The sequence below is a fragment of the Pseudorca crassidens genome, chromosome 10 (genome assembly GCF_039906515.1).
Source record: "Pseudorca crassidens isolate mPseCra1 chromosome 10, mPseCra1.hap1, whole genome shotgun sequence".
In the NCBI taxonomy this organism is placed as follows: domain Eukaryota; kingdom Metazoa; phylum Chordata; class Mammalia; order Artiodactyla; family Delphinidae; genus Pseudorca; species Pseudorca crassidens.
Genome location: NC_090305.1, coordinates 32509930 through 32524486, shown reverse-complemented (window position 1 = coordinate 32524486; position 14557 = coordinate 32509930). Strand labels below are relative to the sequence as shown.

The following is a 14557-nucleotide window of genomic DNA, read 5'->3' as shown; positions in this document are numbered from 1 at the left end:
CCATTCTTGACCTCAGGCTGATCGTCGACTGCCCCAAACTCAGAGCTCAGACTGAGAGAGTTATGCAGGGGGAGTGAGGGAGCTCTATCCCTCCAGGCTAATGGCTCAGAGATATCTGTTCAAGGCAGAGGCAAGGGCAGGAAACCGTTTCTTGTTTGCACAAGGCAAGAGGGCAGAGATCAGGACCACCATTGTCCATCTCTAGTCCTTCAAATCAAGATTTCACCAACTTTGGACTTCCCTGGTGGTTCAGTGGTTGAGAATCCGCCTGGCGGTGCGGGGGGACACGGGTTCAAACCCTGGTCCGGGAAGATCCCACATGCCATGGAGCAACTAAGCCCGTGTGCCACAACTACTGAGCCTGCGCTCTAGAGCCTGCGAGCCACAACTACTGAGCCCGCATGCCACAACTACTGAAGCCCGCACGCCTAGAGCCCATGTTCCACAAGGGAAGCCACCGCAATGAGACACCTGCGCACTGCAACGAAGAGTAGTCCCTGCTCGCCACAACTAGAGAAAGCCCGCATGCAGCGACGAAGGCCCAACGCAGCCAAAAATGTAAAAAATAATTTAAAAAAAAGATTTCACGATCTTTAAGTTCAAAACATGGGAAGGAGGAGTCCTAGCCCGTGCAGAGCAGCTTCCCACAGACACCCCCCAACAAGTTGGAGCCGCTGGACTAATTTTTCTTGCATTCTCCATTGGACAGAACAGCCACACCCACCCTATCTTCTTAGCCACCTTCCCTGGAACTCTGATCACCTCTTTCCTCAAGAGCTTTCTAAATTTGAGTTGAGTAATGCCACAGCTCTGACCATTTATTTTAATTTTTTTCACTGAAAAATTGCAAAGAACCTATCATGTCCAAAATTACTGTGAGTCAAATAGATTATGGTATATCAACCCTATGTGACTATTAAAAGTCACCTCTTGGAAGTCTAAAGATATATTTTTTTAAAAGCTAAGAATACGTCAGGTGAAGGGAAAAAAAAGCAAGAAGCAAAACAGAATGTGTCTCAATGTTGGCAGTGATTTTTTTTTCCTGGATGATGGAGTTATAGGTTATTTTTTCTTATTGCTGCTTTTCAACATTTCTCATCCTTCCAAAATGAATGTGTTCAACTTTTTCTTACCATAAAAGAAATTCAGTAACATTAAAGAACTTTTAGAATAAACTAAAAATTTGGGGAGTTCCCTGGTGGTCCAGTGGTTAGGACTCGGCACTTTCACTGCCGTGGCCCGGGTTCAATCCCTGGTTGGGGAACTAAGATCCCACAAGCCTCGTGGTGCGGCCAAAAAAAAAAAAAAAAGTAAAATGTTAAAAATCACTCATGATTCTATTTGCTTCATAAAACCACTGCTGTTGTTTGACTCCTTTTCCTATCCAGCTGTTTTTACACAGAACCTGTAATGTTATATCCTGCTTTTTTTTTACTCCTCATCATATATTGATAGTCCTTAAAATCATAATTTTTGTTATGGCTGCATGATAGTCTATGAAATAGATACACCCAAATTTAACCTAGCCCTCATTATTGGATACTTAGGTTGTATTTACTTTTTGCCATTATAAATTCATTCAACAAATATTTACTGAGCACCTATGTGTTACTACTCCATGCCAGACATCATCCTAGGCACTGGGGCAGGCACTGGGGCTACAGCTCCCAGATAAATAAAAGTGCTACAAATTTTCATGCATATAGATTTTTTCCCCATGTTTTAGGTTCCTTCCTTAAGATAGAGTCTGAATTGATGAGTGACTGACTCAAAGTTGTGAAAAATGAAGAGTTCCTTTTCATTAATGAAATTCACTCGCATTCACTGATGAAACAATAAAGATACTTGAAGCTTTAGAAGTTGATACCATCAGATTGTATCACTTACTACTCCCTCATGCTTTGAAGATTTTAGCACCTGGCTTGTCACTCTCTTCACTCTCACTTCTGTCAAATTCTTGGTGATGCCTGATTTGGTACCACATAGACAATTTTTCCAACATGTGCGATAGTTTGTTTGCAAAGATGACCACGCCAGTTCCTCTTGTCCCACATGACACTTTGCAGTGATTTTGCTGCTCCTTGCAACAAGAGGTGGAGTCTGTTTCTCAACCCCTTGCATCTGGGCTGGTCCTAGGACTTGTTTTGACTAACAGAATGTGGCAGAAATGACACTGTGTAAGTCCCCAGAGTCTGGGCTTCAAGAGCTCTTGCAGCTTCCCCTTTGCCCTCTTAGAAAACTTCCAACATCATGTAGAGAAGTCCAGTCTGGCCTGCTGGAAGATGAGACGCCACATGAAGGAGAGCTGAGATGCCCTGAGCAACATCCACCCCATATGAGGTCCTGTTACCCAGCCCCAGTCAAGCTTCCAGCTGACTGCAGCCTCATGAGAGAGCCCTGGCAAGACCAAGAGAAGAACCGCTCAGCAGAGCGCAGCCATATTACCAGATCAACGGTGGATGAGCAGATAAATCGTCGGTAAACAGATAAATGGTGAGTGTTTTAAGCCACTATGTTTTGGGATGTTGTTAATATGGCAGTAGATAACCAATAAAACCAGCTTCCCATCGCCTTGGTTTCTTCTCCACCAATGAGAAGGATGTTCCCACCCAAACCTTGTTACTACCAATTGCTTCACACAGTCCATAATCTCAGTTTTAAGTATCACACTTTCCTATTACCAACTCCTATCTTTTCAGCCCGTCGTACCTGGACTCAAACAATTCTGGATACTTAAGTATGTTTACTTTTTTGCCATTATAAATGAATTCAACAAATATTGAACTTGGATCCACTGGGATCACTCATAAGGCTCACCAGACACTTCGCCTTCATGGGCCCCTCCCTCTATGAGAGAATATTAAAAGTTATATTTTATGATTACCTTGGTATCAGGATGAATATAATCCAGGCTGGATCCATTATTATATATTCATTTTTATTATATTCACTTTTTTCTTTTGATTTTAAACATTAAAATTAAAATATTTTGTGGGCCCCTAAAACTATTGTGGGCCTTCGGCACTATGCCTCCAGGGATGAGACAGCCCTGTCTCTCATCCATTGATCCTACCCCCTTTTCAGCAACACCGACCCCCATCACATCCACCCTTCCCTCCTTACCCAGCTTTGATTCAATGATCTATCATTATCATCAGCTCCTTGCATATACCAACTCCCCGGCCCTTCTCTCCCATCATATTCATCTGGGAAGACCCCACTGCAGTGACTTCTCCAGCCTGCACCCAAGCAGCTGAACGTGGCCGGAAATAACACATACCTAGGCTGACTGGTCTCCCTTAAATTCATGCCCTCAAACACCCTTTGTGTTGACCATCCATGCTCCTGCCTTTCCCCAGTTCTGTGCACTCTCTCAGCCCCCTCGACGGCTATTTTTGCTTCCTCCTCTCTCCTCCAAACCTCCAGCCCCTCCTGTTCCTCCTCCCTCTGCTGGTGGTCTTGTTTCCAGCTTCACGAAGAAAATAGAAGCAGTCTGAAGAGAATTTCCACGTGCTTCCTCCGCCTACCTACATCTGTCTCCATACACTCGCATCTGTTACCATTGATGCGATGCCAGTGTTCTTACACAGGTGAAGCCCTCCCTCCTCCTGGGCACTAGTTCCCATCCCTTCTCACCTGTGTTACTATGGGGCCCCAGCGGTTCTCCACATCCCCTCTGCATCATCAGTTTGCTCTCTATGAGATCATTTTCATCATCCTGTCTCCCATCTTAAAATAACTTCCCTCAATCCCGTATTCTCTTCCAGCTACATTTTTCTGCTTCTCTTTACTGAAAACTCTTCAGAAACATTTGTCTATACCTGCTGTCTTCGCCTCGTCTCCTCTCATTTTCTGTGGAACCCACTCTTGCCCCACCACTCCACGAGATTTACTCTTGTCAAGGTCACCAGTGTCCTCACCATTACCAAATCCAACAGTTGCTTCTCAGTCTTCATCTTGATGGCTCTGTAAGCTGCACTGGACACAGTGGTTCCCTGGGCTTCTAGGCTCAATCTCAGGAGCTTCTCTACCTACCACAATGGCCGCCCCTCTTCAGTCTCCTTTGCTTCCTCCTCATCCTTCCAATTTCTTTCACAGCCCCAGGGCTCAATCCTCAGACCTCTTCTCTTTTCATTTATTTACTTATTTGGTTGCACTGGGTCTTAGTTGTGGCAGGCAGGCCCCTTAGTTGCAGCTTGCCGGCTCCTTAGTTGTGGCATGTGAACGCTTAGTTGCAGCATGCATGTGGGATCTAGTTCCCTGACCAGGGATCAAACCCGGGCCCCCTGCACTGGGGGCATGGACTCTTAACCACTGCGCCACCAGGGAAATCCCCCTCTTCTCTTTTCTACCTTCACCCACTCCCTTCGTGATCTCATCCAGCCTAATCACTTTAAATACTACCTCTAAGCTAATGACTCCCAAGTTTATATTTCCAGCTAAGATGTATCCTTGAAATCCAGCCTCGTGTACCCAACTGCCTGCTTGACGTCTCCACTTAACCACTGACCAATAAGCAACTGAGACCTAGCATGTTCAAATGCAAACTCCTGATTTCCAGCCCCCAGTAGTCTTCCTATGTCAGCCTCACCCATATCAGTGAACGGCCAAGTGTTTTAGGCTAAAATCCTTGGCATCATACTTAACTCTCCTCTTTCTCTCACATCCCATGTCCTGCAAATCCTGTTGACTCTGCCTCCAACCGACAATTTGTCCACTTTCCACAATCTGACCTCTAACACTTGGGTCCAAGCCCCACTATCTCCTTCCTGGACTACTGCAACAGCTTCCTAACGGATCTTCTATTATCATGAAGCAGCTGAGGTGATCCTGATAAAGTGGAAGGCAGCTAAATGCCATGTGATATTCTAAACTGAATCCTGAAACAGAAAAAAAAAAATCATTAGCGGAAAAACTGGTGAAGTCTGCGTAAAGTCTGGAGTTTAGTTTACACAAGGTACCAATACTGGCTTCATAGTTCTGACAAATGTACCACGGTAATGTATAATGTTAACACTGGGGCAAACTGGGTGAATGGTATATGGGAACTGTCTTTACTATCTTTACAAACTTCCTGTAAGTTGAAAATTATTCGGGGACTTCCCTGGTGGTCCAGTGGGTAAGACTCGGCGCTCCCAATGCAGGAGTCCCAGGTTCGATCCCTGGTCAGGGAACTAGATCCCACATGCATGTCACAACTAAAAGAGCCCGCATGCCTCAACGAAGATCCGGTGTGCCACAACTAAGACCTGGCAGAGCCTAAATAAATATTTTTTTAAAAAGGAAAATTATTCAAAATAAAATGTTTATTTAAGAGATAGAGGTCATAATTAAGTCACATCTCTGCCCAAAACCTTCCAGTGGATCCCATCTGACCTTGTTCCCTACACTCCCCCTGCCTTGCTCTGCTCCAGCTAAATTGGCCTCTGTGTTGATCCTCGAACACATCAAGCATATTCCCTGCCTCAGGAACTTTGCACTAGCTGTTCCCTCTTCCTGAAATGCTCTTACTCAGATATTTTTGCAGTTCACTCCCCCCATTTCATTCAGTCTTCTGTTCAAATTTCATTTTAGTAAAGAGGCCCTCCCTGGTTATCCTATATAATAACCCCATTCCCACCCCTGGCATATTTCCATTACCCTACTTTATTTTTCCCCAGAACACTTTTTCCACCTGACATGTGTATGTATTAGCATATTGATATATAGACTTGCTGCCTCTACTAGATTATAAACTCCGTGAGGGGAAGGACTTTATTTTTCTTTACTGCTGTAACCCAGCTCTTGATTTATCATATCACATCTTGTACTGTGTAGCACTGAATTTGTTTTTCTGTCTTTATTGAGACTTGGGTTTGTTTCATGGTCAGGGTGCAAGATTAGGTTGATGGTGTGTTCACTGCTTTCTCATAAGTTGGAAGAAGAAAAAAAGATGAATTTTCTGTGGGCTAGGCCCTTCCATTTAATCCTTACCCCAACCCTGCAAGACAGGCATTACTACTTTTTTTTTGACAGGCGTTACTATTATTCTGGTTTCGTGGATGAGGAAGGAGGAGATACAAGGGGTTAGGTGACTCCCCCAAGGTCACAGAGCTAGTGAGTGATGAAGCCAGGGCTTTGACCCAGGCTGGCCTTTGCCCTGTGCCAAGCTACCGATCTAGGCAATTGTACAAGGGTATAGCAGATTGTGGTCTCCAAAAGCTGCTGCCACAAGATCTCCCACCCCACATGCTCTTCTTATGTGACTTTGACATTCCTCCCATTGAGAGATAGGGTCTACGTTCCCTCCCCTTGCCTTTAGACAAGCTTGTAGCTATGGTGGAAGTGATGCTATGTGACTTCTGAGGTTAGATCACAAAATATGATTCAGGTTTGACCTGATTCTCTTGGGACACTTGCCTTTGGAGACCTGAGTTGCTGTATAATCAGTCTGATTGCCCTGAGGTCACCATGCTGTGAGGAACCCAAACTAGCCCCAGTGGAGAGGCCACATGGAGAGGACCTGAGACACATGGCTAAACAGAGAGGCCCGGAGAGCCCAGCTGCTCCAGCTCCTGCTGTTTCAGTTCCAACTGACAGTTGCATGAGAGACAAAGTCAGAACCGCCCAGCTGAGCCCTTCCTGAATCATCCACAGGAATCTGAGAGATAATACAATGATTGTTGTCTTAAGCCACTAAGTTTTGAGGTGATTTGTTATATTCGGTGATAGATACCTGGAACAAAGGAAGTAACAAAATGTCAGAAGCATTCAGTGGGCAAGTCCCTTCTTTCTGGCCCTAAGTTTCCCTTGTAAACAGTGGGCATTAACTCAGTGGCCTCTAAAGATGGTTTCAGCCCTAATGGTTGGTGCTTATCCGTAATGATGCCACATCCCTCATTGTCCATTTTTTGCTGCCTCCTTAATACCCAGTCATTATCCCACCACACCATTATTCCCAGAGAGAAAACGAATGCCCTCCAACATCAAGGAATGTCTGTGGATCTGCTGGGGAAAGGAGATGGGCGCCTCTGGCCCTAATCTGCTTGAGATGTCTTGAAGTGGAGGTGTGGTGTAGTGAAGTAAAATGAACAGGATTTGGAATCTGGCCACTGATTGGCATTGGCTGTGTGACCTCTGAGAAAGTCTCATAACCTTTTTGGGCCTCAGTCTCCTCGTTTGTAAAATAGGGAGAATAGTACCAGCCTTCCTCTCTAACGGGGTTGCTGCGAGGGCAGGATGAGATAGTGTGTGTACAAGCGAAGATATGTGTATAGGAGGTGGGAGAGTGGAGGCTGGGGTGAGTGGTTGCTGAGGCTTTGGGGAGGGGGTGGTCCCTGGTAAAGTCAGTTTCCTGCCCTGGAGTAGGAGAAGGGGTTAGTGATGAGAGCAATAATGGGAAGTTGAACTGGGCTGTTCTGGGCTGTGCTGGGGCTTCTATCTCAGCATCTGTTTCTGTTCCACTATCTTTTTTTTTTTTTTTTGGTAGCACTGGGTCTTAGTTGTGGCAGGCAGCCTCCTTAGTTGTGGCAGGGGGGCTCCTTAGTTGCGGCTCGTGGGCTTCTTAATTGCGGCTCACCAGCTCTTTATTTGTGACATGCATGTGGGATCTAGTTCCCTGACCGGGGATCGAACCCAGGCCCCCTGCACTGGGAGCGTGGAGTCTTAACCACTGTGCCACCACGGAAGTCCCCCGTTCCAGTATCTTTGAGAATCCACTACTAGGGGTGGAAGCACGTTGACGTAAAGGACACCACTAAGTCCAGGCTTCGGCCTCTGCAAAACTTTCTAACACACACACCCCTCGCCTATTTAACAGTCACCCAGGAAAGAGGGCTTGTCTCACTGCTTGGATTTCCAAGAATCCCCTGAAACAAACCTATTTCTGGCAGAGAACTTTCTATTCTCCGGGTAACTGAGGCTTCAAACCTTAAAGCCATCCTCACCTCCTCTCTCTCCTCTATTCCCTTGTTCAGGATGCTCACCAAACGTTGTCCAGTCCTCTTTCTCCTGGGACCCTGGGTCCATTCGGTCTCACTGTCTCAGTCCTTGTCCACCTTCCTCACCACACCAGACTCAAGACAAGCATTTCCTACCTGGTCTCTCAGCTTCAGAACTTCTTCTTCCTCCCACGCACCTGTTCTGCAGCATGCCTTGAGGTTAAACACTCCGCATCACCATCCTTGTCACCTCCCTCCCTGGCTCAGCAGCCTGAGATTGCTCCTATTACTCTTCAGGCCATGTGATGTCAAGGCAAGAGTACCAGAAGCTGCTTCAAATCCTGGCTCCATCATCCGCAGCTGACTGACCTTCAGGAGATAACTAACTTCTCTGAGCCTCAAGGTCCTCGCTGATAAAAGAGAGGAACACCCTATGTACCAGGCACTGTTCTAAGCACTTTACATGCATGAACTCATCTGAGCATTACAACTCTGTGAGGTAGGTACGATGCTTAACCCTATTTTACAGATGGGGAAACTGAGGCACAGAGCACTTCAGTCATTTGCCCATGTTTTGCAGCTAGTTAACTGCAGGATAGCAACCCAGGCAGTCTGTTTCAGACACCCTGCCGCGCCTTGCATGTGGAATCTTAGTTCCCTGACCAGGGATCACACCCTCACCCCCTGCAGTGGAAGCAAGGAGTCCTAACCACTGGACCACCAGGGAAGTCCATCAAAGACCCTGCTCTTATCCTTGGGAAAAGTGACTGGTATGGGCTGTCTGGTGCTAATCAATTCTTGTCTTTAATTTCTGCTTCACAATACAACTTAGTGGCTACTCTTCGGAGGACTTTGGGAACAGGTTGGGCTAGAAGCCTGATGACTTTGGGATCCTTCTAAACCTACCTGAATAGTGGCCTCTTTTGGAGGGGTGCCAGTAGACATCTGAGACTCATTTCTGGCTTTGATCCCAGACCCTACCAGTAACTACTGCTCTAGAATACCCCAGATTCCCAACCCTCTGGATTTCCCACTTCCCTGAGCATTTCCTTTCTGAGTACCTGCCAATCAACCCTTCCTCCAGGGCCCCCAGCCACGTGGATTCATCCTTTTGGCCTTCCCACCCATCACCTTGGGGGCGGGTTCCCAGGTTCCCTTCCTCTCTCCCTAATCTCCTTTCAAACCAAAAGTTTTGTGTATTACCAACACCAAATAAGGGTGCAGAGACAAGAGAACAGGGAGCAAGAGGAGCTCCTCATTCATTTGCATATTCATTGACCCACCCACAGATATTTCTCTTTCTCCCCATCAGAGCCTCACGTATGGTCAGGAGCTGGGAAGGGAACACAGATGCTCAGTAAGCATTAGTCAAATGAGTGCAACAATTAATACGAATGAAAACAGGTACTGGGCCTTGACCTCAAGCAGCTTACAGTCTAGTAGGGCAGGCACACCCATTCACTACCCACACACCCCAAGTAAACAGGGGACCAGATGCACCTGTGGGGCCTGGACCTCACGGAGATCCAGGGGCATGCAGGCCTGGCCCTTGTCCTCACCAGGTAAGGGACAATCATCTGCCTGCTTGTTTTGTCCTGCCACTGCCCCTCCAAGCCAGTTCTGACCAGTCCAACAAGTAGGGGCTGCAGGTGGGCACTGAATTGGTGCAGGGAGGGAGTCAGGTGTATCCATGTCATCCCACACTTCGCTGGGCCTTTCTGCCAGCACAGGGCCCTGACACAAATGCCCTCCCCCACTGGTTGTTTCCTGTCCTCCACCCCCACCTCTCCCTCATAGCAGGAGTTGGAGGCAGCTGCTCAAGGCCTGAAATCTAAACCAACTATTGTCCCCTCCTTTTGGCTTTGTGTGACTATGGGTGTTGTGGGGGGAGAGGGCTTATTATGTGCCTTAGGGGCTCCCTGAGGAGTTGCAAGTCTCAGGCCCTGGATGCCACACTTGGGGTATCTGGAGATACCTGCTCAGGGAAAGGAAGGAAGCTGGATGAGGGTAGATGCTGACTGTGGGCCTTGGGTTAGCTGAGAAGTGGCAGAGGGGGACACTTTGCCCGCTGATGTGCTAAGTGTGCAGTCGCGCAGTTAGTGTCCAAATGTCAAGAGAGGGGATGCATCCATTTGGAATCATGAGAGTTTGCAGATTCCTGTGCACAGGTCTGAAAGGGCAAGAGGTTCACCCATATCCAGAACTATGAGTGTAAAGCATAGCACTACCAGTGCCCATGAGGGGGTGGTGGAGGAGACAGCCCAGGCAGGTCCTGCTCCAGCCTCTCCAGCAGCCGCTAAAGGAGCCATCCCAGGAGGTTTACCTGAAGCTTCTGGGAGCTGGGCCTCCTCTTTTAACATTTCATGTATGAACAGTTACTTGGTGTATGGGACAGCACAAACATTCAAGGCCAAGTTTCAGGTACAGACCTGGGATGGAGGGAAGCCCTCTTGATTCGGCAAAGAGACAGGGGATGGCAGAACAACCCAGATGCTACTGGGTCAGAGTGAAGTTGGACCTGCCAAACAGGCCCCAGTGCCGTCCAGAAAAGGGAGGTAAGCTGGTGCTTCTGCACTTTCTGAGCTTCCCCAGGACTCAAAATTGAAGTCGGAGAAGGGAGGCACCTGCCCGAAGTCTGAGTGGGGAGACAAGCCCTGCCCTCAGGGAGCCCACCAGAAGCCAGAAGACAAGACTCAGTATCATAAAAAGATACGTGGGATGTATATTTTAAAGTTGGTTTTTTTTACTGGAAATATTTTTATTGTGGTAAAATATATAAATATTTTCCATTGTAGCCAACTTTAAGTGTACAATTCAGTGGCATTAACATTGATTGCCAACATTCACATTGTTGTACAACGATCACCAGTATCCGGTTCCAGAATTTTTCATCTTCCCAAACTGAAACTCTACACCCATTAAATACTAACTCCCCATCCCCCATTCCCCAGCACCTGGCAACCACCATTCTATTTTCTGTCTCTAAGAATGTGATTACTCTAGGAACCTCGTATAAGTGGAATCGTGGAGTATTTGTGACTGGCTTAATGTACATAGCATGGTGCCTTCAAAGTGCATCCATGCTGTAGCATGTGTCAGAATTTCCTTTTTACGGCTGAAAAATATTATATTATGTGTATATACCACATTTTGTTAGTCCATTTGTGCTTTACAGTTGGGTTGCTTCCACCTTTTGGCTATTGTAATAGTGCTGCTGTGCATAGCATTATTTCATATATATCAGTGAAGAAATATTTATTTGAGTTCCTGCCTTTATTAAGTATCTGTTAAGAGTTAAGTGGGTTTAAGAATATTTAAGAATACAAGATCCTGCAAAGATTCAAGGTCTTGATTTATTTATTTTTAAAAATATTTATTTATTTGGCTGCGTCGGGTCTTAGTTGCAGCATGTGGGCTCTTATCTGGGCCCCATGCATTGGGAGTGCAGAGTCTTAACCACTGGACCACCAGGGAAGTCCCTATTTATTTATTTATTTATGGTCTTTAAAATTACATTTCTTAGGGACTTCCCTGGTGGCCCAGTGGTTAAGAATCCGCCTGCCAATGCAGGAGACACGGGTTTGAGCCCTGGTCCGGGAAGATCTCACATGCCGAGGAGCAGCTAAGCTCATGTGCCACAACTACTGAGCCTGAGCTCTAGAGCCTGTGAGCCACAACTACTGAGCCCGTGTGCCACAACTACTGAAGCCCATGCGCCTAGAGCCTGTGCTCGGCAACAAGAGAAGCCGCCGCAATGAGAAGCCCACGCACTGCAACGAAGAGTAGCCCCTGCTTGCCGCAGCTAGAGAAAGCCTGTGCACAGCAATGAAGACCCAATGCAGCCAAAAATATAAATAACTAAAAATAAATAAATTTAAAAAATTACATTTCTTAGACTCCCATCAAATTCAACATCCCAAGTTAGGAAAAAGACATTTATACATAATAAAAGCTTATCCAGCAGTGTGGCAGTCATGGACTTCTATTAATAGACAGAAGAATTAGGAAATGTGTACAACTTAAATCTAGGGAAGCAGACTGAGTTTTCACCTCTTGAGGTTTTGAAAACATTGTCAAAACAACCAGGTAAATAGGGTTCCGCTTGTCTAATCAGGTCATAAATGAGAAGATAGGTAGCCTTTCGGCTTCAAACTATTAGTAGATAATGTCAGTTGCAACCAGAATGGCTGAATATGGTTTAAGGCCCTTCAAGCTAACATGATGAACAGTTCAAAGGACTATGGGGCTGAACCCAGGATGGTTTCAGCTCTTTTCCCAGCAGTTTCCTCCAATACCTGCAGCTCAAATTGCTGTCTTATTCTAAGACCCACTTCTTCTTCCTTTTTAAAATTTTTATTGAAGTAGAGTTGATTTACAATGTTGTGTTAATTTCTGCTGCACAGCACAGTGATTCAGTTATACATATATGTATGTTCTCCTTCATATTCTTTTCCATCATGGTTAATCACAGGATATTGAATATAGTTCCCTGTGCTATACAATATGACCTTGTTGTTTATCCATCCTATATATAATAGTTTGCACCTGCCAATCCCAAATTCCCAATCTTTCCCTCCCCTAACCCCCCTACCCCTTGGCAACCACAAGTCTGTTCTCTATGTTTGTATGTTTCTGTTTCGTAGATATGTTCCTTTGTGTCATATTTTAGATTCCATATATAAGTGATATATGGTATTTGTCTTTCTCTTTCTGACTTACTTCACTTCGTATGATAATCTCTAGGTCCATCCATGTTGCTGCAAATGGCATTATTTCATTCCTTTTTATGGCTGAGTAATATATATATATATATGCCATAGGTTCTTTATCCACTCATCTGTTGATGGACATTTAGGTTGTTTCCATGTCTTGGCTATTGTAAATAATGCTGCTATGAACATAGGGGCGAATGTATCCTAAGACCCACTTCCATTCCGAAGCTCTCTTCTGCTAAGTGTGGACACCACACAAACATTCATTGCAATGGGGAGACTGGATCTACATGAGTGAAATCAGGAGAAAGAACTGTCTCGGACCTGGGTGGATTGTGACCTGGGAAATACTTGCCCATGCTTACTCAGGTGGGCCCTACAGCCCCTGTAGCCCTGTGGACACCAAGGTACAGTCATGAAAACTACCATCAAAAGGTAGTTAGCTTGACTCTACCACAAATTGCAGCTACTTCGTAAAACCCTGAAAGCCTAGAAGAGATCTTTAATCTTTACCGCCTTCCTCATAGTTCTTTTACAGTGAGAGCGAACAAGTATGTAATTGTGGTCTAATGAATGTATAGGTACACACGCACGTGTGCATTTGTACGTCCATGGAGAAAGGAGTGATGAGGTCAGCCAGCCTCCTCACAGTAAAAAGAACTTTATCTTACATATTCTAAAAGTTAAAAACTCTGGAGGACTGTGACTCCCTTTCTTTTCAAAGGTATATTTATGTTTACTGACACTTTCCCTGTTTACAAAATATAAACTTAAATCGTTTTGCAGACTTATATACCCTAAGTTTGTTTACCTGACAGTTCATGGGCCTCCCTCCTCCTCTGGATCCCAAAACAGTTTAGGGAAAAGTAGAGAGACGATCTTTCTTTTCTCTTTCTTCTTTCAGTCAGATTCCTTTAGCAAAGAGTAAAAGTCATCTCAAAAAAATCTGAGTTTGTGGTCTTATATCGCAATGAATGTCACATTTTGAAAGTAGTGTATGGACAATTTAAAGGGAACCATGTGGAAACGTACAATGACCGGGAACCCTTATTTGATAAAGCTCTGCAAGAACCAATATAATTGATTCATTTAGTATAATTTTATTAAATTAATAATAATAAACAGTTGAATGGGATTGAAAAACGTGGACAGGATGAGAAATAAAGATGACTGACCCCTCCTTCCAAGGGCCTGGGGATCTTTGCTGAGGTTTTATTTGTTGTGCTGTTGGAGGAGTGAGTGCTTGAGGCCAGCTCCACCAAGGGACAAACTGGGCTCCCAACCCTCGGCCCAGGGAAATGGGACACCTCTCCACTCTAAAATGTTGATGAGCTGTAGAGGGGAGAAGAACAGGGGAGCAGATGGAATTCCTGGACAATTGTTCCGGCTGTCACCAGAGAAGACAGGCAGGAGGGAGCACTGGATAATTTACAGAGGAACAGATGCTAAGGCTCCTCCGGAACCATCTGGCCAAAAGAGGCCTGGGCTCGGGGTGGATTTCGTCTTTAGATCTGAGTAAACTCCTCAGCCTCCTGCCCATCCCATTTCCTCTACCTGAACTGGGGCTTTCCCAGGAGAGCTCTGCTCCCTGAGGACCCTGCTCCAGAGTTCCACCTGGCCCTCATCCTACTCCCTCCCTCCCTTGCTGCATTTGGCTTCTGTCTTTGTTCCCATTCTTGATATGGCCAAGTTTGGCCTTAGGGACCTGTACCTTCCATTTATGCATTTCCCTATTTTACAGTATTTTCAATTTCTTCTCCCCATCACTACATTCCAAAATCCCTCTATCACTTATCTCCATGCCACTTATTCATTCAATAAACATTTATTGAGTACCTACTATACCAGGCATTGCTTTAGATACAGTAATGAATGAGAAAAGGTCCCAGAGCTCTGGAGTTTGCATTATAGTGGGAGATGGTCAAC

General features: G+C 45.6%; 1 non-coding gene across 1 annotated transcript; it reads left to right on the top strand.

Annotated features, from left to right (window-relative positions):
- The first annotated feature begins 1192 nt into the window (after positions 1–1192).
- TRNAE-UUC (transfer RNA glutamic acid (anticodon UUC)) lies at positions 1193–1264 on the top strand. The gene has a single exon. It is a non-coding gene; the product is annotated as a tRNA-Glu (tRNA).
- Positions 1265–14557: the final 13293 nt, after the last annotated feature.